Source organism: Megascapheus bottae, chromosome 15 (assembly GCF_031878675.1).
Source record: "Megascapheus bottae isolate mThoBot1 chromosome 15, mThoBot2.hap1, whole genome shotgun sequence".
Taxonomy (NCBI): Eukaryota; Metazoa; Chordata; class Mammalia; order Rodentia; family Geomyidae; genus Megascapheus; species Megascapheus bottae.
This window is the reverse complement of record NC_143523.1, coordinates 26,490,369-26,516,851: the sequence shown is the minus strand read 5'-3', so window position 1 is coordinate 26,516,851 and position 26,483 is coordinate 26,490,369. Positions and strand designations below refer to the sequence as shown.

Genomic DNA, 26,483 nt, shown 5'->3' with positions numbered 1-26,483 from the left:
TTTAATAGTGGTGGTACTAGGGATTCAACTCAAAGCCTTACACTTGGTACTGCAAGGTGCTATAACCCTTGAGCTACATGTCTGCCCTTTCTTAAGCTATTCCTTTATGAACAGTCTTCAATTTATTTTCCCTAAAGCTATCCTGGAATATAGTCTCCCCACCTATGCCCCCACCAAAGGACTTTGTAAGTCCTTTATACATCACATTTATAATAATAATTTGCTTTTACATCATCAATGTTAATAAATTTTTGAATAAAAAATAATATATTTTGAAAAATGCATGTAAAGAAAACCACTTCTGGAGTAATGCTTTTTTGTATGATGTTGTTGACTTTAGTACTTTTCAGTCATGGGTTACATTGACAGCTATGAACATCAGTATTTTAAATAGCAATATTTGATCACCATCAAGTACAACTAAGCCATAATCTCCCCTGTGCCTTCTTGAAAGAGGGACATGTGTACAGGTCATTCCACCTTTATATCTATCATCAGGACAAAGTCTAATTAGAAGAGATAGGAAAGTGTGTCTACCTAATTCATTACTAATGCATTAAAAAGTTGTCCACTATATACTGCTCAGGAAGCATTATAAAAGGTCTGCACTGCAAGCTCACAGGACTCTCAGCAAGGAGAGAAGTCCTCCATGGATCCAGTAGTTGTCCTGGTGCTTGGTCTCTCCTGTCTGCTTCTCTTTTCCATATGGAGACAGAACTCTGGGAGAAGGAAGCTCCCTCCTGGCCCCACCCCTTTCCCAATCATTGGAAGTATCCTGCAGGTTGATATGAAAGACATCACTAAAACTTTAAGCATTGTAAATACTCTTCATAGTCTGTCAGTGGACTTGTCAGAGGACAAGAGAGAAATTAAACCATATTTTAAATCTACTCATGAGGTTGCAATAATATAATTAATTCTTACAAGGTAAATCTCTTGTATGAAGTTTATATGCCTGTGACTTTTCTACTTTGTTTTTTAATAATGGAATGAAATAATGTATTATTAGTGGGTTATTGTCCATTGTAGTCTGTCACAAAATTGCAAATGTTATGGATTATTCTCCTTAACTCAGTTCAAAAGATATGTTTTTTTATAAGTCACTCTTTTTTTAATACTGTCTTTTTTATTGTAATTAATAAAAGGGTTACATGATATTTGCCAGAAAGAAGGTGCATTAATTCACATATGTGATACCCTTTCACATGTCTTGGTCCCCATTACCCTCCCCTCCACCCCCATAAGTCACTCTTTCTTTATTAAAGAACTTATTAACATTGATGTTTACATCATATTTGAAATGTCATGTTTAACAAACAAGATTTTAAGAAGGGAATCTATATACAATCATTGGCATATAGATTTTAGAACATAATTAATATTAAGCTGAGGTTTTGTATGTTATAGATACACATTATTATATGTAATAAAACAGCATGTCTAAAGAGTATATATCCCATTACTGAATTTTATGTATATGTAGTTATGTTTATATTTCTTGGCGATAAGTCATTCTTGCTAGTGTCTAAAACAAGGTTAGAATCATAGGGTTGTTCCTTAGGGTTCTTTGCAGTCTCCCATTTTCTCCTGTGAAAAATCCCTATGCTTACTGCTTTGACTGCTATTTGAATAATCATAGACAGCTCAAACAATAGACCTTTATTTCTAACAAATAAACAGACTTGAAAGCCAAAGGTCCATGTGCTACCTCATTCATTTCCTGGAGCCTCTTTGGTTCTTGATGCCTGGTAGATTTCAGTTGTCTCAGTCTATCTTCACACAACATAAAATACTGCATGGAGCAGGGAAAGGGCACTAATCCCTTCACTGTCTCCCAAATCCCCAATCTCTAATATGTTGAGTTAAGTGTTTCAACATAAGGATTTAGGAAAGGACACAGTTCACTCCATTGTACCTAATGTGTTTAATTCTGTAATTCTAGGCCTAAGCCGTTGATGACCTTCAAATATGTCCTTGGGTAGTGCTGAACTCAAGTCCCTATCCTAAATGTTCTCCTCAAGTATGGTATCATTTCCCCACTTAGAGAAATCAACATTCGTCTGCTAAGAAGCAAGTCCCTGTGTACAGAGCTGCCCCCTGGTCCTTCCAGTCCACACAGACCATGGAGGAGAATTGTCACTGGGCCCGGGCTTATCTCAAATGCAAGCCACTTTCCAACAACCTCCCTTGTCCCAAATCTGAGGTACATATGAGAGTGGTGGTATAAATCCCAGATCTGAGATCAGTTTGTACATTGCAAGAGACAATAGATATGTTTATTTTAAATGAAAATCCTTGCTAAGGAAGGTATTGTAATTAATAGCTCAATTAAACATACATATAGCATACCAGACATGGATTTTGATTTAGAAGTTTTCTGAAAGTGGATTTCTCTGAGATCTTATGGAGGATTGTGAAGATGAGAAAACATAAGACCCCTTTGAGGAATATTGATGGTGTCAGAATCTCCTTGGATTTTTGCATAAAAAATTTTTATCTGGGACCAGGAATGCTGCCGGGTGAGAAATGGTTTAGGAAGATGTTTCATGTGCTGGGGAAGCCTCTGTAAGCCCACCCACTGTTCTAAATGCAAATAGATCCCAACTACACTTGGCTCTAGAAGCACCTATGCTGACTTAAAAATGTTCCTATCTCTTGTTTGCCACAGGAAGTGAGATTCTCAGCATAAGAGCTCTCAGGTTTTCTGAGACATTAATCTGGCTATTCATTTTTTTGTGTGTGATGGAGAATCAAACATTTCTGAAACATGGAATGTCCAATAGACAGATGCTCAACTATGAGTATTCTCTTTATTATTCATGGGGCTGTAGAAATAGATTTAGAGTCCACAGACCTCTATTTCTTTCTTTATGAAACATGATGTGCCTGCTGTGTAGATGATTTGAGGATGAATGACAACCGTGTATCACCTGCCTGATCCACTGCTTGGCATATGATAGGCCATCTCTAAGTGACAGCTCTAGCAAATGTTTTGTGTATTGTACATATTTTAGAAACATTTGAACTTGTGTTAGCAATAAAAGGAAGCATAAAAATACAGTGATGTATGCCTGGGAGTTGGACCTAGTGGTAGAGTGCTTGCCGAGCATGCAGGAAGACCTGGGTTCTAAACCTCAGCATCACATACATAGAAAAAAGCCAAAAGTAGTAGAGCTCTAGCCTTGAGGAAACCCCAAGGACAGTGCTCAGGCCCTGAGCCCATGCCCAGACTGGCAAAAAATAAAAAATACAGTGATGGTATCACTTTTGCTGAGGTTCCCTCTGAGGAAGAAATGGTGACTTCAATTGCCTGTTTTATTTTTCCTTCTCATTTCCAGTTTTCCAAAGTCTATGGCCCTGTGTTCACTCTGTATTTGGGCATGAAGCCCACTGTGCTTTTGTATGGATATGAAGCAGTGCAGGAAGCTCTGATTGACCATGGGGAGGAGTTCTCTGGAAGAGGAAGGTTCCCAGTAGCTGAAAGTGAATAGAGGCTTCGGTAAGCATACATATGCATGTGTGGGTGTGTATATTTGTGTTGGGCAGATGATGTGTTGATAAGGAAGATGGAAAAAGCAGCTGATCTTTAGTCAGAGTTTTGCAATCCCTGTGGCTCTTCTCTGTTAGTTTCTTCTTCCTTGTTTTTGGTGTCCATCCATGTTTTTGCTTCCCTTCCTCTAGGAATTGTGTTAAGTAATGGGAACAGATGGAAAGAGATGAGGCGCTTCTCACTCATGACTTTGCGGAACTTTGGCATGGGTAAGAAGAGCATTGAAGAGCGTGTGCAAGAGGAAGCCCGCTGCCTGGTGGAGGAGTTTAGGAAAACCAATGGTAGGCGCTTCTTTACATTTCTACTTTACACAGGGATAGAAACAGCTCCATTAATTGCCTTCTGTCTGAGATACAGGTTCTTTTTGTTTCCATATCAGAAATCATGAACGGGATGTTACATTTCTTTCTTGATGCTGATAATGAATGAGGGCTGAAGTCTGGGCTTTAAAGCTTTGCACAGCTCATGGCTGGTGCTCTCCCATTTGAGCTACACCTTCAGCTTTTCTTCTGGTGAAATATAGGCATCATTGATTGGGTGATGGGCTTGTTGCCAACCAAAATTCAGATTTTAGTCTCCTGAGTAGCTGGGACTATAGTCACAAAGCACATCAGTGCTTGGATAGAGACATGTTTTCATTTTCTTCTCTGAAGTCTTAAGGAATCATGCAGCCTTTTTAGTCATTACCGTAGAGACAGCCATCTAACTGAACAGGTGGTAATGACCTATCAACTCTCAGAGACCCACACACAGATGCAACTACATGGTTGCTCATTTTCTTTTCTTTTTTTCTTTTCTTTTAATGTATAGGGGTTACAGTTATATTCTCCAGATAGAATGTGCATTACTTCTCACATATTGATATACCTTCTCTTGTTTTTGTCCCATTTCTCTCCCCCAATCCCCTTACCTCATCTATTTTCCCCTCCTATTTCAAATAAACAAATAAATGTATATAGAATATACCAGGTGAGAAAGTCAGATACTGTAACAATATGAGATTAACAAAAGTACAACAGTAGAGAGAGAAAAAATAATACATTAGGATGAACAGTCATTCATAATTAAGCTCTTGTTTGCATGTCCTGGAGGTCCATTAATTTGGCCTCATCCTATATGGCCTTATGTATCTAGGGTTTGAGGGTTGCTCATTTTCATTGGCATTTCAGGAATTCCTCAGTAACCATGCTGGTAATTTTGGATTCCTTAATGGTGTTAAGCTACATATGATTTTATTTCTTTTATTGTCTCTCAATATAATTCACATCAAAACTTGTTTCTTTGCAAGCATCATACAGTTTCTACAGATCAACATTAGCTCTTTCTTCTTATGCTGTACTTTTGAGTTTGGTTTCACATATTTAGAATAACTGTACTATGTCATGAAGCTGTAAATACACAATAATTTTTTCAATGAGGTGATAAGATTTCAACTACTAAAATTCTCTCTGTAGTCTTCTCTTAGTATATCCTGGTTCAGTTGTCAGTTTTGCCTATCACATTTCTGCATGTGTACTGGATTTTATGTTAAAAATCTCAGTAATGACTTCTATCACCCACTGTACTCACCTATTTACTCCTCATCACAATGGATGTGCTTGTCTGCTTGGATTCTAAATGTGCTGGCTTTTAAATTCATTCTTCCAAATAAAATGAAGGACTGAAAATCAAGCATAACCTGTGATTGACACACGTGTAGTCATAGAAAATCTCCACAACTTCCCAAGCAACTATCCTCTTCAGAGTTACAATAAAGCTCTTTTTGACAGCTTAGTCAAATTTAAGTCACTAAGTAACCTACCTACATGTAACCAACTCAGTGACCATTCTATAATGCAAACGACTCAAACCAGGACACAATGCCTTTAATTCATGATGTTTTAGGGTCAATGAGGTAGACTCAGTGGCAATGTATATATTCATTATTTTGTCACAGCAATTTCACTGTCCAGGGAATGGACAAAATAGTCCTTTTCAAGATTTTTCTGATAAATGGTGGACAGAACCACATAGATAGACACATTTGAAAAATATCTTACTCATGCCCAAATCCCCAAAGATCATCCTTGTCCATAAATTAAATTTAGTGTTTGATTAAGCTTACTATTTATTTCCTGAGAATGAATACACTTTTAAATACTAAATTGAAAAAGCAGATGCCTTTTATGAATTTTACGTTTTCATTTGCCTTATCTGACATTTTCATTTAATAAAGGGGTTACTATTTTTACCACATATAACATGAATGAATTCTGCTTTTTGCTTTAATTTTGTCTAGTATGTGAACTGTAGTACATCACTCTTTATTTTCTTTCCATTGATGATTCAAAAAAGGTACATTCATGTGATGATCTCTTCCTTTCTCTTCCTTTCTCTCTCAGTGCTGTGTAGTCTATTGAATTTCCAAGCAGGTATAGTATCACTCAGAACGCTGGACTCTTAGGAATATTTTTCCCAAATAGCATGTGCCGGGGCCTACCGGCAGCAAATTGGGGTTCCTGAAATAGGGGGCAGGGACTGGAAAAATTAGAAGAGAGACAAACACATCAGGTCCGGGAGGTCTGCAGCCCAGGCAAAAACTGCAGCACCCCGTTTATTCTCAACTCAAAGTTTATATCCCTTCTCGAGACCAGGGCACCGCCAGGTGTTACATCCAGATGGTTAATCAGGGAACTGTTGGGGGTTACATTCATATGGTAAATCTCAGATCAATTGAACAGGAGAAGGCCAAAAAACAATAAGACAATCAAGCAATTATCTGATGCAAATCAAAGTACAGTTTGATTCCACTCTTGCTCCCGACATATCCCCCATTTTTATTTTAAAAGAAACACAAGTGCAATTTCTATTCTTTCCACTATCTCTAATATCTCTAATTATCCTGTCTCACTTTCCAAAAATGACTGGTCCCTTCATCTAAAGGGGATTGATGGGCGGAGATTCAGCTTCTGTGACTTCTTCAAGCTGACTCAAGGGTGTTGTCTCTGTGCTTGACCAGGGACCTTAAGAAGCCTAGCCTGTTTTATCAGGGATTGCAAGGATTAGATATCAGGAATAATAATTTGCTCCAAACTGGAGATCATATTTAACATTTAACAACTGCACAAACCATCTTTGGCTACAATAGTGTAGTTTACATAGCACCCATTTGCAAAGGCCTTTTCTTGATTGTCTGGGGAACTAAATTTCTGCAACCTTAACAATGCTTCAGTTGTCAGATCTAAACAGATTAATAAAGACACAAGCCTCAGATCCACAAACTTTTCCTGAATTTGTGGCTGGTGTCAAAAATAAATAAATAAATAAATAAAAATTTCGCTCAATTAGGACTTTAAACTACCCACTATCACAGAAGATTGACAAGTTCCTGCCCAGTTATGAAAGGCACGGGCACTAGTAAGGCATGCTTACAAACTATTCTATGACCTCCCGGCTCTGATTAATATTGAATGGCCAAGCACGAGTGACTCTAGGATCTGACACCATCTCTGCCATCCACGCAGAGGCTTTCTGCATCTGGATACTTCATTGTCCCAGTAGTGTCTCTCCACACAGGGATAAACATCCCATGGGCATTTCACTTGCTTGGTTGCTGGACTTGAACTCGGGGTCTGGGTACTGTCCCTCAGCTCTCCAGCTCAAGGCTAGTACTCTGCCACTTTGAGCTCCAAAGCAACTCTGCCTCAGCATTCTGCTGGCAGATTAGACACCACAGTCTCACAGGGACTTTGCTTTGCCTGGGGTTGGCTCAGAACTGCAGTTTTCAGATCAGTGAGTCCTACAAAAGGCCACGTTTCTCCAATTAGAGCAACAAGGTGGTCGACACAGAAATAGTCTCTAAGCATGAGCTTACCTAGAACCTGGTAAAAGCCAAAGTTACATCTGAATAAGGATTGCTGTTCTTCTCCAATGGGCTAGCTGAAAGTTACAAGAGCAAGCTGAAATAGCAATTTAAGCAATTACTTTGGTAGTACTGATTTTCCTTTTTTCTCTTTCTTTAAACATTTAAGACAACTTCACTTTCAAATATTGTTTAGAAACCCATTTCCAATGTTCTTAATAACTTTTACTGATACTGGCTTAAACAATTAACACCTTAGCCTTTATTTGCAATTGAAAAACCTTTAAGGGCACAAAGAACTCCTTCTGCCCTCAGGCCCCCTAGGGCCCAAGGCACTCCTCTTGCCTTTTAGAAAAAAGGGGCTCTTTTGCAGTTTAGATTACTGTCTAAAACTCCAACAACAGTTTAAACTCAAATAACAGTTTTTCCCTAATGCAAGAACTATAGACATCAGTGCACCAAAAGCCTAAGTCTGGACTTAGTTTCCTTCCCTTTTTTAAAATACACCCAATTGCATGGAGATAAACCTTTAAACATTCCTTTAAAATACTAATCACATTATCCACATTTTACCATTAGATTTCTAGTGTCAGTTTGCAAGAAAAGACAGACAGGCAAAGTTTCTGACGTTAATGAACAATTTTACATTGAAATCTCTAATACATGTTTCCAAACTTTAACTTAAAGTAATAAATCCCAAATTCCCTAACACCTCTGTGCTAAACAGGATACAATGTTTACAATGTAAACAGCTGTATGCCTTGCAATAAAATGCAGATTTCAGGATCTAGAAAAATATTTACCAGCTTTTCTTTAAGACAATGCAATAAACCTTTGAGATATAGGAAACATTCAAACCTACTAATTTTTTTGAAGTTCAGACTTAGATTTACCCAATTCCCTTTTGTCGGGAGCAAGAGTGGAATCAAACTGTACTTTGATTTGCATCAGATAATTGCTTGATTGTCTTATTGTTTTTTGGCCTTCTCCTGTTCAATTGATCTGAGATTTACCATATGAATGTAACCCCCAACAGTTCCCTGATTAACCATCTGGATGTAACACCTGGCGGTGCCCTGGTCTCGAGAAGGGATATAAACTCTGAGTTGAGAATAAACGGGGTGCTGCAGTTTTTGCCTGGGCTGCAGACCTCCCGGACCTGATGTGTTTGTCTCTCTTCTAATTTTTCCAGTCCCTGCCCCCTATTTCAGGAACCCCAATTTGCTGCCGGTAGGCCCCGGCATCTGGCGCCCGAACAGGGACCCTGAAAATCTGGGACGACGGTGGAGGACCCCGCTGTGGTGAGTAACACATCGTAGGACTATTAAGAGAGGATCTTAAGAGAGTGTATAGTCAGGAGTAAAAATTATGGGTCAAGTTAATAGCCATAGGTCATTTGTACCGATCTTAACAGACCTACTTGAAGCCCACAGAACGTGGGTGGAAAAAGGGGTGCTTCAGAGCTTCCTACAGTTTGTCGAGGAGGCATGCCCGAGGTTTTTAGAGGAGAAATTCCAAAAAACCTGGCAGCAGATAGGAAAAAGAATTCAAGAATATTATAATGTATATGGCCCCGAAAAGACCCCAGTAGAGGCTATTGATGTATGGAATCTAGTAAATGAATGCATAGATCCTCAACATGAGAATGCTGAACTTAATCTTGAATTAAGGGAAATTTATGAGTTAAAGGACCCTTCTGAAAAACCTGAGGCTGAGCCATATGCAGCAGCCCAAGAGAGTCTAAGTGAGATCTTGAAAAGGGAACAACAACCAGTAGATATTGAGTATCAGAATTCAGGTTTGAATATCAAGGAGGAAAGTTATGATGAGTCAATGGAGGGCCGGGTGGCTACGATAGAGAAGTTAGAAGAAATGCTACATTTTCTATCAAAAATGGGGATGGAGCAGAGAGCCCCCCCCAGAAGTAGGAAAGAAAGATGACCCTCAGGCCACTATGGTGTCTGATTCTAAACCTTACCCCTCACACCCACCGCCACCGGCTGCAGCCTTACGGCCTCAATCCCTTTTTCAACCTTTAGGCAAGCCTAAAGGCCCTAGCAACAAGTCCCTTTTAACAGGCACTACAACCAGGCACAGTGCATCGCAATTAAACCTGACTCAGGCTGCTAGAGAGAGGGAAGATATTTCAGGGCCTCGATGCTTCCCTAGTTTAGTTGATCATGATGAACAAGTATACCATCAACCTGTTCCTGTTAAACTATTACAGGATTTAAAAAGTGCCTGCTCCCAATATGGGCCAACTGCCCCTTTTACTCAAATAATATTGGAGGCCGCGTGTGCTGGTATTGCATGCCCAAATGACTGGAAGAGGCTTGCCAGAGCATGCCTTAGTGCAGGAGAGTACTTATTATGGGAGACAGAGTTCACTGCACAGTGTCGGGCTAAAATTGAAACAAATGGGTCTAAGAACCTGCCTTACACTGTTGATCAGTTGTTAGGAGAGGGAACTTATAAAAACACCGAAGATCAATTGGGTTATGCAAAGGAGGCCTATTTACAAATAAATGCTGCAGCGAGAGAGGCTTGGAAAAGGTTATGCAATTCCAATCGTACAAAAAATCTAGTAGAAGTTAAACAGGGACCAAATGAACCTTATCTAGAATTTTTGTCTCGATTAATGGAAACTGCAGACCGCCTAGTACAAGATGAGAATGCAAGGAAGATTATAGTTAGACACATAGCCTATGAAAATGCCAACGCCGCCTGTCAGGCGGCTATCAGACCCCATAGGAATAAGGGAGGAATCACGGACTTTATTTCACTGTGTGCTGATATTGGACCCTCCCATGTACAAGGCCTTACTTTAGCCGCCGCTCCTCAAGGAAAGACTGTTACTGAATTTCTAAAATACAGAGGTCAGCGGCATTCTCAGGATGCTAGGCCCCCAGGGCGTTGCTTTTCTTGTGGACAAATAGGACATTGGATGATGCAATGCCCACGCCAGGCCAGGTTAAAGAGAGAAAAATCACCTGGCACATGTCCACGCTGTGGTAAAGGGAAGCACTGGGCTAAAGATTGCAAGTCAGCAACAAATCGCAATGGCCGCCCGTTTTCGGGAAACTGGAGAAGGGGCCAGCCCCTGGCCCCGCAAAACCATGGGGCAGTCCCTCCCTCTTCTCGGCCACAAGTGCATCTTCTAACAACCCCCCAAGATCAGTCTCCAGCCTCCTCCGTGCCACCCCAGGCAGTGCAGGATTGGACCTCTGTTCCTCCACCTGCTCAGTATTGACCCCAGAGATGGGGACACAAGCTCTCCCCACGGGGGTCTTCGGCCCCCTTCCCCCGGGAGTGGCTGGATTGCTGTTAGGGCGAAGTAGCTCAGCCCTTAAAGGGATAAAGATTACACCTGGCAAAATTGACCAGGATTTTACTGGAGAAATCAAAGTACAGTTTGATTCCACTCTTGCTCCCGACAAGCATGTAGCTAGGATTGCAAGACTAATGCTATATCTATAGGTAAAGTCAATTAGTTTGTTCTATCCCAGTCATGCTTCAGGGAAATTGATAGGCCTGTTTAATTGCAAGTGGATGTTTCGCTGTTAGAGGAATTAATAAGTACAGTAGTAGAGATGACAATGGCTAAGTATTTCACATGAATATCTCATTTGTTTCTAACTCTTCAGGCTCCCCCTGTGACCCCACCTTCATCCTGGGCTCAGCTCCCTGCAATGTGATCTGCTTTATTGTTTTCAAGAATCATTTTGATTATAAATACCAGACCTTCCTTAACCTGTTGCAGAATTTGGGTGATAATCTCAGGATTCTTAGCTCACTATGGATACAGGTGAGGCCAAGATATTTCCTTCCTAAGAAAACACTTGTCTTTTTCTCCCAACCAACCAAAGTTAAAGAGCTAGTGGTAAGGTCAACACCCGGCCATGACAGTGCTACCTAAAGAGCCCATAGAGTGCTAGTATGCCACTGTGTTCTAGTGTTTTTCCTATTCAAGTTTTGTAAGATCTTCAAAATTTCCCATTTTATGTTAAGAATCTTTATCAATGTTGAGTTGATATTACTATAGAGCTTAGAAAGGGGTGTAATTTATTTTATGCTATTCCAAAATGGAACAATGATGCTTGTTGGAATTGCTCTGGGAAGCAGGGAAGGGAAGGCTGAGGGAGAGCAGCAGGGGAGCTGAATATATCTGGATATATTGTATGGCCAGGCCCTGTTGACTCCTGCCTTAAAATGCTAGTTGCTCAGGAGACTGAGACCTGGAAGATGAGGGTTGGAGGCAGCCAGGGCAGAGGAGTCTGCCAGACTCCATTTCCCCAATATCCAGCAAAAAAACGGGAGGACATGGAGCTCACACAGCATAATGCCAGCCATGAGCAAGAAAGCCAAGCAAGAGCCTGAGTCCCTGAGAAAAATCCCTGGTACTGCCACCAAAAGGAAATATACATTTCATCCTTCTGAGAAGGATGTCTAAGCCAATAGTTTACTCCTACTTAAAAAAAGTATAAATATAGGATGAAATCCACTTAATGAACTCAAGCTATTAATTTGATATTTCTCATTAAATCCCAAAGTAATATTGCTATGAATTCCTCTGCTCCATTCCACAAAGATGCCTACTGGATCATAGGATATCTAGGTTTTCAGTGAAAGCTTACATTTCCCACTGGTTTATTTTCCAATCCGATATCTCCTGTTCATGTCATTACTTCCTGACAGAGGAAGCCTGTTTGTTACAATGGAAGTTAGTAGGAATCACTGAGAAGAGTCAGAGCCTTTGCTGATTCTGCTGTGACCTAAAGACAAGGTAGCCTGGGTAGAAATGACAAAATTGAGCTACAAAAGATCCTCACAATATAGAAGCAAAAGCAATATAATGAGTGATTGCTGTCTTTAATGTACTATGTTATCTCTCATCTCTTTTGCTGTCCCTTGATTATCTCATATTGTTACAGTATTTCATCTGGTTATCTGATATATTGTATATATGCATATTTGGTTATTTGAAGTGGGATAGGTAAGGGAGGAAAACAAGATGAGTGGCAGGGGTGGGGGGAGGGAAATGGGGACCAAGACATGAGAAAGGGTATCAAATATGTGAAGTAATGCACCTTCTATCTGGTGAATATAATGTAACCCTTGTATTAATTACAATAAAAATATATGAAAAAAAGAAACAACAAGTGTCAGGATAAGGAGCGTGGCTTAGTGGTAGAGTGCTTGCCTTGTGTGCAGGAAGCCCTGGGAGGGATTTCTCAGTACCACATACACAGAAAAAAACCGAAAGTGGTGCTGTGGCTCAAGTGGTAGCTCACTAGCCTCAAGAAAGCCAAAGGACTGTGGCCAGGCCCTAAGTTCAAGGCCCAGAAATGGTATGAAAAAAAGAGAAAGAAATAGCAAATGTTGAAGAAGTTAGGAAAGAATTCTTCAAATAGACTCTTCATGCTCAAATTCTTACCACACTTCCATTCAGCAGGTGGAAAGAAATGCTCTCTCTCCAGAGAAGCCTGAGGACCTGGGAAAGTCCTTACTCAGAAATTTTGGGTAAAGACCCTGAAGTGTGAAGATGAAGGGTCCAGCAAATACCTCATATTGCTTATGATACAGCATTTCTTTGCCAGTCCTGGAGCTTGAACTTGGAGACTGGCAACTGTCTAAGCTGTCTTAATACTAGTACTCTGCCACTTGAACCACAACACCACTTGTTGCTTCTTCTAAGCGATACTAAGGCATTGAACCTAGGGTTTTGTGCATTCTAAACAAGCACTCTACCATTAGGCCAAACTGCAAAATTGCACAGATTCTTATCTAACTCTTATTTCCTGAAATTCATCAGTAATTTATAACATCCTGAAAGAAGAAATGTAAGAATCTCCATAATTTACCAATTAAATAAAAAATTCTCTGTGAGTGTCTAGCCGAATAAAGGGAATTAAAGAATACATTCAGAATAAGGTTGAAGCATTCCAGAACACTAGGATTGGAACGATCATCACAATTTTCATAGAGACTCAACTAGGTCATATGTAAAGAGATGATGGAGATTGGATCAGTATTCTTTTTGTGTGTGGGGGGGGGGATCATGGGGCTGAACGTGGTCTGTGTGCTATCCCTGAGCTCTTCATCTCAAGGCTACCCTCCCCTTGGGTCAACCCCCACTTCCTGTTTTCTAGAGGTTAATTGGAGATAAGACTCTCAAGTCCTTTTGGGCTGGTACTAGATGGCTTTGAGCCTTGATCTGAGGCTCCTGAGTAGCTAGGATTGCAGGTGTGAGCCACCACACCCAACTTGCATCAGAATTCTTAAGAGTAACTGTTATCTGTGTATTGAAAAATGTGGGAAGATTAGACTTCCAAATCAGCCACAAACTTTCTACCTGACTTTCTCTTTTGGCACAGAATATGGTATAATGCATTTCATTCAGTTATCTAAAACCAAGTCAGAGAAAATCCTGGACTCCAGAAACTGAGAAAGAAAGGTCAAGGGGTCCTCTTAGACTGCCTCTGAGGTTGCTAGGAGCTCAACTTAACAAACACCCTAAGCGCAACAAACCAGAAGTGAATGATGCAAGCACAGAGCTGAGACACTGTGAATGAAACAGAAATGGCCGAGAGTTTCAGATTTCCCACTTATTATTTCCCACTTGCTATTGCTAGAAATTTTAAACCCCCATTTGTGGATGCTAGGCAAGCACTGTACCACTAGACCACACTCCTGACTCCACCCAACACATCATGCCTTGAGTCATAATTCATCTTTCATCATGTACTTTCATATATATTTTAACTTACATTGTTTACTTTTTTATTGCCAGTCCTTGGCCTTGAATTCAGGACCTGAACACTGTGCATGGGCTTTTCCCTCAAGGCCGGCGTTCTGTCCCTTTAACTACAGCACCATTTCTGCCTTTTTTCTATGTATGTGTTACTGAGGACTTGAACTTGGGTCTTCTTGCATGCTAGGCAAGCACTCTACCACTAGGCCAAACTCCTAGTCTACATTATTTAGTTCTTAAAATATAGTTTTACTTCTATTCATATCTACTACAGATGCAAAGCTATTTTCTATGACACATCAGATTTTCTGTAAATTGAAAGACATTGAAAATACCTACTGTAAAATAACCATTTTCATATTTCATGGTAAAACATGATAAGTCTGTTATCATATATTATGCTACCTATAAGTAACAAAAATATTTCTGAATTAGAACAAAATTGGGTTTTTTTAGCATCATAAAAATCATGCTGTTGTCTTAGACACATTTATACTAATGGCTAGTTCATGAATTATTATTCATATTTGTAGAGATTAGTGAATTCTGAAGATAATTGTATCATCAAAAATATACTTTTATTGTAAATATTCCCCTTATTTTGTAATGTTTTATTATAACACAGTACTGTAATCATGGAGTATCTATGATACTATACTTCTTATATATTATATAAATTCATTTCATTTCAGTATATAAAGTAGGTTACATGTTCAGTAATAGTTTTTTTAGTTTTTGGTGTTCTTTTTTTTTAAGAAGAAGCTAAACTCTATGGCAATATTAATGAATTAGAAGGCTACTTAGAAAGAGAGTGATGTATTTATGTGCTTCAATGTAAGTATTCCATGGATGATGTATTTTTTTTAACCTCCACTCTTGTTGAGATACATTATCACACTTTATGTAGGACTGAATTACTGTGATCAGTGTGTCACTTTCCACCTATCTCACCATTCCTTATTTGTGTCTCAACCAGCTAAAGAGAAGGAAGAGATTGACCAAGTGATTGGCAGGCATCGGAGCCCCTGCATGCAGGACAGGAGCCGCATGCCCTACATGGATGCAGTGCTGCATGAGGTCCAGAGATACATCAGTCTCATACCCATGAACCTGCCCCATGCATGACCCGGGATGTGAAGTTCAGAGGCTACGTCATTCCCAAGGTGGGCTTGTTTCTTCTCTGGGAGCCTCCATAGGAGCCTGAGTTTCTGGGTTCACTGTGGGATTCTGCTCCTCCATACCAATGAGAGAGCTGCAGAAGTCTCACAGTTGGCTGCCCAGGAGACTTTGTGTTATGGGAAGTTTGGGGGTTATATATCCATGCAAGAATAGTCTTGGTATCTGGTACTGTGAATTTTCCAATTTCGTTTTGTCCCTTAAATTATTTTTGTTTTGCCATGCGCTGTGGTTCATGCCTGTAATCCTAGCTACTCAGGAGCTGAGATTTGAGGATCAAGGTTCAAACCAGCAAGGACATTACAAAGCCTGGAGATGCTTATCTCCAATTAATCATTAGAAAATGGGAAGTGGTTTGTAATAATTAGTACAAAACTTGACTGTACTAGCAGAGGATTACAATAGCTCAAAACCTAGATATATAAGGCCATATAGAATGAGGCTAAATGAAAGAACCTCCAGGAAATGGAAACAAGACCTATATAATGCGTGAATGTTCTTCTTAATGTACTATGTCATTTCTCCCTTTTGTTGTCCCTTGGTTATTCTCATATTGTCACAGTATCTTACCTTTTAATCCGGTATATTGTATATATGTTTACTTGTTTATTTGAAATAAGAAAGGGGAGCAGGGAAATGAGGAAAAAACATGAGAAGGGGTATCAATGTGTGTGAAGTAATTCTTCTTCTATGGGGGCAAATAAAACTGCAATCCCTCTATTAATTACAATTAACGCAAGTTAAAAAAAAAAAAAGAAAATGGGGAGTGTGGGAAGTGGGAACTATGTGGCAGCAGCCTGGAGCTGAAAAGTTGAGGGACAGCGCCCAGTCCCAGAGTTCAAGCCCCATGACCCCCAAAAAATATTTCCTTTTGTTTTTCGGCCTTCTTTTTGCTCTTCCTTCTTCCTTTTTTTGTTGTACATTTAGTTTTTGTATTTCCAAAGGTATTTTTGTCCATTTCCCAACATGCTCTGCTGGGATGTTTCTTATGCCTATAGAAAAATTATAGATACATTGGGGCAAATGGTACCTTGATTTCATCAATTCATGAATAAGTCATACTATACTTCCAATTTATCTGTGCTTTACTTTATTTTCCAAGTAATATTTTGTTTTCAATAAAATTGCTTAAAAATATATTCATAGACTTTCTCAAAACACCAATGGTTTCAGCTGTTATTATTTTATTTTTTGTTGGACTTGAGACTTGAAATCATGGCTTGTGTGCTGTCACTAAGCTCATTAACTCAAAGCTAGTACTCAACCACTTTGGGCCACAGTACCATTACCAGAATACTGGTAGTTAAGTGGAGATAAGAGACTCATGGACTTTCCTGTGTGGGCTGGCCTCAAACCACAAGCCACAGACCTCAGACAACCAAGGAGTTAGGATTACAATCATGAGCCACCAGTGCCTGGGGTGACTGTTATTGTTTTTATGGTGCCTTTCTTATATATAGATACATAATATATAGACTATGATATATAGAAATATAATTGCTTTAATCATTCTGATGAACTCAAAGTAAGTAAATTTATACAATTTAGTAGTCATTGCTAATGATTTACCTATAAAATTGCTTAGATTTTTAGAGTGCATGATTTTTTGAAGAATTTATTAACATTAATTTTTACATCATATTTTAAATGACAAGTTTAACATACAAGTGTTCAAGGAGGGAATCTCTATTTACAATCACTGGGACTTAGTATTTAGAACTTAATCACAATTAGGCTAAGGGTTTGTATGTCATAGAAACATATTAATTTATGAAATAAAACATTATATCTATAGAGTCATAGATTTTTATGTCTACATAGTTATGTTTATACTTCTATTACCATGTCCATAGCTTTGGGTATGCAGTTATTGAGTCCTCGCTCTTGTACTCTTTGGATTTAATAGCCACATATTAAGGATACCATGCACCTTTTGTTCCTTAGGTCTTGACTTGTCTCACTCAGCATGATTCGCTCTAGATTCATCCACTTCCCTGCAAATGCCATTATTTTATCTTGTCTGTTGGCTATGTGGAATTCCATTGTGTATATATCCCACATTTTCTGTATCCATTCATCTGCAGTAGGATGTATTGAGGTCTCCCACTATGATTGTGTTTGAGTCTATCTTGTTCTGTAATTCTAAGAGCATTTGACGAATTTGGGTGCTCCCGTGTTGGGGGAGTAAATGTTTATAACTATAATATTATGTGCATGGATTGTACCCTTTACTTAATGGCCGTCTCTATCTTTATGTACTGATTTTACTGAGAAGTTAATTTTGTAGATTAAGATTGCTACTCCTGCTTTTTTGCATGGTGCATTGGAGTGGAAAATTCGTTTCCATCCTTTCACTTGGAATTTGTTTCTGTCTTTGGCAGTGAGGTGGGTCACTTGGAAGCAACATATAGATGGGTGGTGTTTCTTAATCCAGTCTCCTGCTCTGTGTCTTTTGATTGGATTGTTCAGCCCGTTCACATTTAGGGAGATTATGGAGAAGTGGTCAGTGTCCATTGTTGTTATTTATTTTTACTTCTAAGTTTCTTTCTCTCTCTTTTTCCCCCCTTTTGTGTTTAGTGAATTATAGATATTTGCTTCTTGATGGGGGTTCTTGAAGTTCTACAATTTGTTCTCGATTAATTAGTATTTTTTGTAACGCTGTTTTAGTGTACACGTATTCATAAAGCTTCTCTTTGGAGTGAAATATTCTTGTTTCTTCCTCAAATGCAAATGCTAGTTTTGCTGGATATATCAGTCTGGGTTGGCAGTTGTTGGTCTTCAGGACATCAATAATGTTTTTCCAAGCTTTTCTTGCATTTAGGGTTTGCATGGAGAGATCTGCTGTAATTTGAATTTTTTTCCTCATTGTAGTATAGCTCCTTCTTTGTTTTTGCAGCATTTAAGATCAATTCCTTGGTATTCGGGTCTAGTGTTTTTACTATGATATGTCTAGATGAGTTCCTTCTAGGATCTTGCCTGTTTGGAGTCCTGAAACCTTCAATAATGTGAATATTTTCCCTTTTGAGGTTGGGGAAGTTCTCTGCTATGATTTTGGTGAATAATGGTTGCATTCTTTTGTCCTGAAATTCTGTGCCCTCCTCAATCCCTATTATACGAAGATTAGACTTCTTTGCTGCATCTTCCAGTTCCTGGAGCTCTCTCTGGTGGATTCTGACTGATTTTTCCAAGGTGGCAATTCTCTTTTCCAGCTCTTGTGTTTTATATTCCATTCCTGACGTTCTATTCTCCATCTCAGTCAATCTGCTGCTTAATGCCTCCATTTTTGCTTGAAGTGTGGACACTGAGCTGATCATGTCTGCTGTGAGGGTATTAATCTTTTCTTCTATTTCTCTTTTGAATTAGAGGAGCTCTTTGGTGATTTCCTGCTTATGTTCGTGGAATTGTTTTTGGAATTCTGTTTTAATCTCTTTAGTCATGTCCACAATCATCTCCTTGAATAGGGTCATGTTTCGTGTCTCTTCAGGTGTCATTTCTTGGGATGGTGACATCTCTCTCGTCCCTTAGCTCTTGTTTCCTTTTGGGCTTTGTGTGGGAATTTGATTATTTATGTATGTCGTAATTCTTCTTTGTGCTCTCCTCGGCATCGAGAACTATTGATGTAGCTAGCTCTGTGGTCGGTAGGTGGTGGTCTTCACTTGGATTGTGATCGGTGGTTCTGGGAATCTGTGTAAACCTGTGGTTCTTGGCCAAATTGATTCCTCTGCTGATTGGGTCAGAGTTTGCAGTTTTTGCAGGTGTTTGGCCGGTTCCCAGAGGCTGTGTGCTGCTGCACCACTAGCTCTCAGCCCAACCAATGGCCTCACAGTGGGCCTTGGGTTGGATCTGTGCACTTCAGTCTCAGTGGGCTGGGCGGATGGTTGGTTTTCCTGTGCTGCTTCCAGCGGCAGCCCCGGCCAAGGGTCTGGGGTTTGGGAGTTTCCAGGGGCTCTCAGCAGGACCAGCAGGTGTCCAGTCTGTTCCCAGGGCGGGGCCCAGCCGAGGACGTGGGCTCCAAGGGCGGAGCCTCGCCTTTCTGGTTCTCAGAAGGTGAGCTCGGCTACTGGTCTGCCCTTCAGTTCCCTGCTGCGTTTCCACCGCTTTGTCCAGGAGTCTGTGACTGTGGGGGGCCCCTTGGTGCCGTCTTGCTGGGGATTCCCAGCTGGAGGGTGCCCGGCTCAAGATTTGAGGGGGACAGATGCTGGTTCCCAGACTCCCCCACACCCCACCCGCTGTTGGAAGGCAGGGTCTCAGTGCCCCCCCCCCACTCTCCAGATCCAGTGGCCTGGGAGAGGAACCTGTTGGGCGGGTGGGGGCTGGGACACCTCTGCCTCCCTTGGTGGGGTGCTGGGTCTTAGCGCTGCCCGCCTGTCAGTCTCCAGTCAATGGCCTGGGGGAGGGGGCTGTTGAGGGAAGGGACAGGATTTTAAATTCCTTGCCCCCCTGTCCTTGCCAGTCTTTCTTGGGCAGGGTGGAGGGGTCTGAATTAGGTTCTATAGCTTGGTACCAGCTCTGCTTTTCCGATGGGTTTGGGTCACGCTAGGCTACCCGCTGGGCTGCCCGCTGTGCTACTCACTCCTCTGCGGTTGGCTGTGGGCTGCTCCACGGTGTTGGAGAATCATTCACTCCCCTCGGGTCTCCACCGCTGCTTGTGGTCTGAGTCTGGGTTCTGCTGCTTGCTGTTCTGGTCTGTGCTGGTCCCTGCATCTGGCCTCTGGTGCCTGTTGGCCCGGTTCTATGTTGGTCCCTGCGGGGGTCGGGGCTGCCCAGCCCAGAGCCCTCCACCACTGCTTTTCCTGGCTTGGAGCTTGAATTCTTTGAGAAAGTTGGATGTAAGCTTTATCTGGATTTCTTTTCCAGCTTGAGTCCTTCTCTGTTGCTTCTTGAGTTTGTTGTTGTGGATTTCTTAAGGTAGTTGGTTTGTGGGATTCCCTTCTTCTCTCTTTTTGTGGGAGAGAGCTAGGCCGCGTCCCTATTGTCTCGGTGCCATTTTCCGGTGTCTAGGATAATTTTTTATGCTATGCTTTTTTTGTGTCCATAGTTTTGATTTGCTGAATTTTTGCACTGGCAGCCATGGTGGTATAAAACAAAATTTGTGGTAATAATGATCTCAATTTCATTTCTGATTGGCAGAAGAAATTTTAAGCTTGATATGTCAATATCAGCCTTTAGATTAAATGTATTTTGGTAGTTTTTTTTAAGTAATATAGAGAGCAGATGCAGTCATTTTATTCTAGATGAGTTGATTCCATTGCTTTATGTCCTCCTTGCTTTTGAATTTTCTGCTGTTGAGAAATCTGGTGTTATGCTGATGGGCTTCCCATGATAAATGACAAGTTACTTTTCTTTCCAGGTCTCAGTACTTTTTAATTTTTAGAAATATTTAATTTTAAGCTATAATATGTCATGGAGTGATTCTTTTCTGATATGGCCTATTTGCTGTCCTAAAAGCCTCCTGTACCAAGACTGCTACAGAGTTAGGAAATATTCTCCTATTATTTTATCGATTACATTTTCTAATCATTTATCTTGGGCCTCTTCTCCTTTCATCATGGCTTTATTTCCTCACTTTGATCTTTCAAGTTTCCTGGGTGGACTTGTTTGTTCTTGTCTTAATTCTTTTCACCTAGTTCTTCATCTGATATTTCTAATATACCTATTTTGTCCTTGAACCCTGATATGACATTTTCAATTTGCTCCACTGTTTTCCCTTGTATTTTTTGTCTTACATAGTTTTTCATTTCCAAAATTTTAGTTTAATTCCTTTTTAAGATTTCTGTATCTTTACTGAGCTCCTCATTTGAATATTACATTTTTCCTTACTGCATTCACCTAATTATTTGAACCATTTTCAAATTCTCTGATTTTGATAATGTACTTTGTTATTGAAATCATTATACTTGCAATCATTTGCTGTATTCTTTGGCTCTCCAACATTTTTCATGTCTATAGTCATAGAATTTGTTAAAAATTTGCAGATACTTACATTTTCCAGATTTTAGTGTTGCTATTTATCTGATCTGAAGCCCAATCATTGCCAGAATATCTTCACCATCTGTAGACCAGAAAATTGAACTAAGTGATTTTTCACTGTGTCTGTAACCTTTGTGACTATTTGTTTTGTTTTATGCTGGTCATGGAACTCTGACCACTCTACAATTTTGAGACAGAGAGCCACTCTGATTTTCTGGTGGTTAACTGCAGATAAAAGTCTCACTCACATGCTTTTCTGCCCAAATTGACCTTGAACTGCAATCCTCAGATCTCAACTTCCTTAGTAGCTAGGTTTTCCAGTTTGAGCCACTGACACCTATACATACATACATACAGACACACACACACACACACACACACACACACACACACACACACACACACAAGAGTTTAGCTTCTTTAACCTGTGTGTGTTGTGTCCAGGGCACAACCATATTGACATCACTGATATCCGTGCTGCATGACTACAAGGAATTCCCCAACCCTGAAATATTTGACCCTAGACATTTTCTGGATGAAAGTGGGAACTTTAAGAAAAGTGATTACTTCATGCCATTTTCAACAGGTAATGCAATTTTATTTCCATATCTCAAGATCTCTCTGGGGGTCGGGTTCATTTGGCACTCATGTGGTGCCTCCTTTGTGGCTGGCATACTTATACTTAGCTCATGATTAGTAGCGGCACTTTGATGAACTTTTCCCTGTTCATGATATATCCTCATGGCTTCACCAGAGCCATGGGCCTTCAGTTAGTCTGTGTTTTTCTTCCTAGAAGAGCAAGGAAAATCATAGAGCCTTTGCAGTCTTTCCTTGCATATGTCATAATGATATGTTCCTAAAAAGTGAGCCTCATTCAGACTGCCTTCATTTACCATCAGAAATGATATCTCATCAGTGGGTCTCTCCCAAGTCTTTTTGTGGCATTTGTCACCCCCAGGTTCCTCTATAACATGCAAAGTCTCCCAAAACTTAGCTAAGAGCACTGAGGCAGCAAGAGAAAACAATCATAGTCTATAAGACAACAGGATTTGTTGGTGTGGTAGTAATAGCCAATTTATCACTTTCTCCTACTCCAATATAGAATGGGACATGGAGTAAGCAACATTTTAATATATCTGAGGTAATTCAAAGGAGACTGAGTGTAGATAGAAGACAGAGAAGAGCATTTTTAAAGAAAGTCATGATCCACAGAGCAGAACATTTGCTCTCCACCTAGTGAGTGGGAAACTGCTTCATCTTAGGGACATATCTGGAACCTGTGGCAAAGAGCTTAGGAGGATCCCAGAGCACTCTGCTCTTCTTTTGATCCAGGACATGGGTCTTAGATATTGAATCTCCACACCTGCAGTGTTGTGTGTCTGGACAGGGAGCAGCCTGCCTTCTCTGATGCTCTGATTTTCAGTCTTTTCTTTGTTTGTTGATAAGAAGGCTTGAAGTCAGGGCTTGGTTCCTTTCACTCACCTTCGTTGCTTAAGGCTATTGCTTTGTTTCTTAGGGTATTTAACTGAAGATAAGAGTGCCATAGACTTTCTTACCCCTGGCTGACTTTGAATCATGGTTTTCAGATCTTAGTCTCCTGAGCAGCTAGGATTGGAAGCTTGAGCCACTGGTCCCTGGCAAAAGTTGTGACCTTTGATATCTGCTTTGTATAGATACCATGGGCAAAGGCAGTGATCTGTCTTCAAGTATTCACTTGTTTCCCCAATGTTATAGATGTGGTACTGGAAATATAAACACGACACAGACATAAAAATTTATGACTCTATAGACACAATGTTTTATTACATAGATTAATATGTATCTCTGGCATACAAACCCTCAGCCCGTGATTGTATATAGAGATTCCCTTCTTAAATACTTGTTTGTTAAATACGTCATTTGAAATACGATGTAAAGATCAATGTTAATAAATTCTTTAATAAAAAATTCACTTGTTTCATACAAAGGGAAACATTTTAAATAATGAGAAAAATTACTCTTTCAGTTGATTTTGTACATCAGTGAAAATCTGAATATGGTATTTGAGAAACTGAATGAGGACCAATTGTATCAAAAGGATTTTAATGATATAAAACCTTAACTGATAAAGGCTCATTCAATGGAGAGTTGGGCTTTATATTAAAATGCACAAAGTCTGCCTTGAACCTTTTTCTGGGTACAGGTTACATGAGTAATATGAATGTGTTCTCTTAGAGAAACATAGATGTCCCTGAATAGATGAAGTTTAGAATAAAATCCTGAAGTTCTGGGCCAGGGTGCATAGCCTAGTGGTAGAGTGTTCTCCTAGCATACATGAAGCCCTGGGTTCCATTCCTTGGTACCATGTACTCAGAAAACACCAGAAGTGGTGCTGTAGCTCAAATGACAGAGCACTAGCCTTGTGCAAAATGTGTCCAAGGACCGTGCCCAAGTCCTGGGTACAAGCCCAGGACTGGCAAAAAAAAAAATTCCTGAAGTTTAAATCTGCATAAATAGAATAATGAATTGTCCATTAAAATTGTAATACATCAGAAATCTATTATTATTTTAATCTATCCCTAACACTTCATGAAAAAATTATTTTTTTCTTTTTTTCATATATTTTTATTGTAATTAATAGAAGGATTACATTATATTCACCAGATAGAAGGTGCATTACTTCACAAACATTCATACCCTTTCTCATGTCTTGGTCCCCATTTCCCTCCCCCACCCCACCCCTCATCTTGTTTTCCCCCCTTCCCTATCTTATTTTCAAATAACCAAATAAGCATATATACAATATATCAGATAACAAGGTGAAATACTGTAACAATATGAGATAACCAAGGGACAGCAAAAGATGAGAGATAAAATAGTGCATTAAGGACAATAGTCACTTGTTATGTGGCTTTTGTTTCTATATCCTAGAGGTCCTTTCATTTAGCGTCACACAATATGGCTGTATGTATCTAGCATTTGCTCTATTGTTAATCCCTGCTAGGAGAGCCCAAGGTTTCTACTGATTATGACAAATGAGGGAAACCATTGAGCCTATGTTTCATGATGAAATTATTAACACCTCTGTTACTACATGAATAAACAAAGGCTCTGCTGGTTTGAATAACTTAGGCACATGGATAGCCAGTGACATAGTCAACATTTGAGTTTGTGATAATTGATGGTAGAATGCAAAAGGATAAATGAATAACAATCAAAAGAAGATTTTCACAAACGGAGGAAAGTAACTGTTGTGCCCTGTGATGGGGTCTCCAAAGAAAACACTGAGATTGAGGTGTCTGAAATGCAAAAGCAAGGTTTATTGCAGATACAAACCAGGCAGGGAACTCCTTCCTAAGGCTGGGACAGAGTTTTTAATCAGGGTCTACATGGTCTTTTTAAAGGCAAAAATTACAGATTTACAGCCATGGGGGGGGGGGTCAGATAAGGTAGGGATTAGGAAACTCCCTGGGCTAATGACCCATTCAACTGTCACAGAGTAGTTTTATGGCTTAGAAAAAAAATGCCATCCTTTGAATTTACCTGAGTTTTGGTTAATTTTAACACAGACAGGTCAGTTCCTGGGACTTAATGCCACCACAATTCTGTTTCTTTAATTTGTGTGAACTTTTGTGTCACTCATAGTTTATATAAACAGCAAGATGGTTACTATCTCAGAATGGGGGGCGCTTTTTTAAGCTCCTCATTAATGTTTGATAAATCTACCTAGTCATTTGGTTATCATCTTACCTTGTAACCACCTGCTCATTCATTCTTACTTGGTGTCAAAAAGGTTTTTAAATTCAGACTACTTGGTGTCAATGGTCATTCATGTCTTTGTAAGAGGAAGCATTCATGTGGCTTTCTCATTTCAGAAGTAAGTGGATGAAACTTAGAAAGGACATCGATTTCTCCAGGCATAAAAAGATGCTACTTTCCCACCAAAGCTATTGAGCTTGTTTCGTGGTGTGGCTTTTCTTGCCCTATGTGGGTCAGGCAGCAGGTTACTACTCATTTCATTCTACAAAATGTGCTTACCAGAATTAGGGGTCAATAAAGTTCTACATGTAGACTTTTCTGACTTCTAAATTAATTATTAACTAAATGCCTGTTTAGTTCAATGTCACTGATTAAGAACAAAATCAAGCATTTAGCCATAGTAAACAGTCAGCAATTTATCATTTAATTTAGAGGTCAGAAAAGTCCACATGTAGACAAAAATGTCAAAATACTTAGAACAGAGCTTGAAGTATTGCATAGAGGAAAAGATGTGTTTAAGTACTGATTTTAAAGAACACACAGACTATATACAAATTCATAATTTCCTGTCACTAATCTGAGAATCAAGAAATGTACTCTTTCTCTGACTTATTTAATTGCAAAACCACTGAACATCAGCTTTATAATGATAATTTTTAAATAAATGAAAGGAAAACCATTTTTGAAGTAATGTTCTTTTTTCATATATTTTTATTGTAATTAATAGAAGGGTTACATTATATTGACCAGACAGAAGGTACATTACTTCACAAATTTCGATACCCTTTCTCATGTCATGGTCCCCCATTTCCTTCCCCCTCTCCCCCACCCCGCACATCTTGATTTCCCCCCTTCCCTCTCCAATTTCAAATAACTAATTAAGCATATATAAAATATATCAGATAACACCAGGGTGCAAAGCTGGTTCAACATATGCAAATCAATTAATATAATTCAACACATCAACAGAGCAAGGACAAAAATCACATGATTGTCTCAAGAGATGCTGAAGTAATGTTCTTATTTATGAACTCATTGACTTTAGTACTTCTCAGTCATGGCTGTACATTGAAAGCATGTACATTTGTATTTTAAACTATACTTTTTTTGTCTTTTCTTTTTTGGCACTGGGGTTCGAACTCAGGATGTTGTACTTGCTAGGCAAGCGCTTTGCCACTGAGCTATATCCCAGCCCACATTTGTATTTTAAATAGCAATTTTTCATCACCAACAAGTGCAAATAAACCACAATCTCCTGTGTGCCCTCAGGGAAAAGCAACATGTGTACTGATCATTCCATCTTTATCTCTATCACCAGGATAAAGTCTAATCAGAAGAGATAGGAGGGTGTGTTTACCTAATTCATTACTAATAAATTAAAGATTTGGCCACTAGAGTCACAGGAAGCATTATAAAAGCCCTGTACTGCAAGCTCACAGGACTGTTAGCAAGGACAG

The 26,483-nt window shown here is 39.6% G+C and overlaps 1 pseudogene; it reads left to right on the top strand.

Annotated features, from left to right (window-relative positions):
* Positions 1 to 641: 641 nt before the first annotated feature.
* LOC150054042 (cytochrome P450 2C26-like) lies at positions 642 to 15,267 on the top strand (annotated as a pseudogene).
* Positions 15,268 to 26,483: the final 11,216 nt, after the last annotated feature.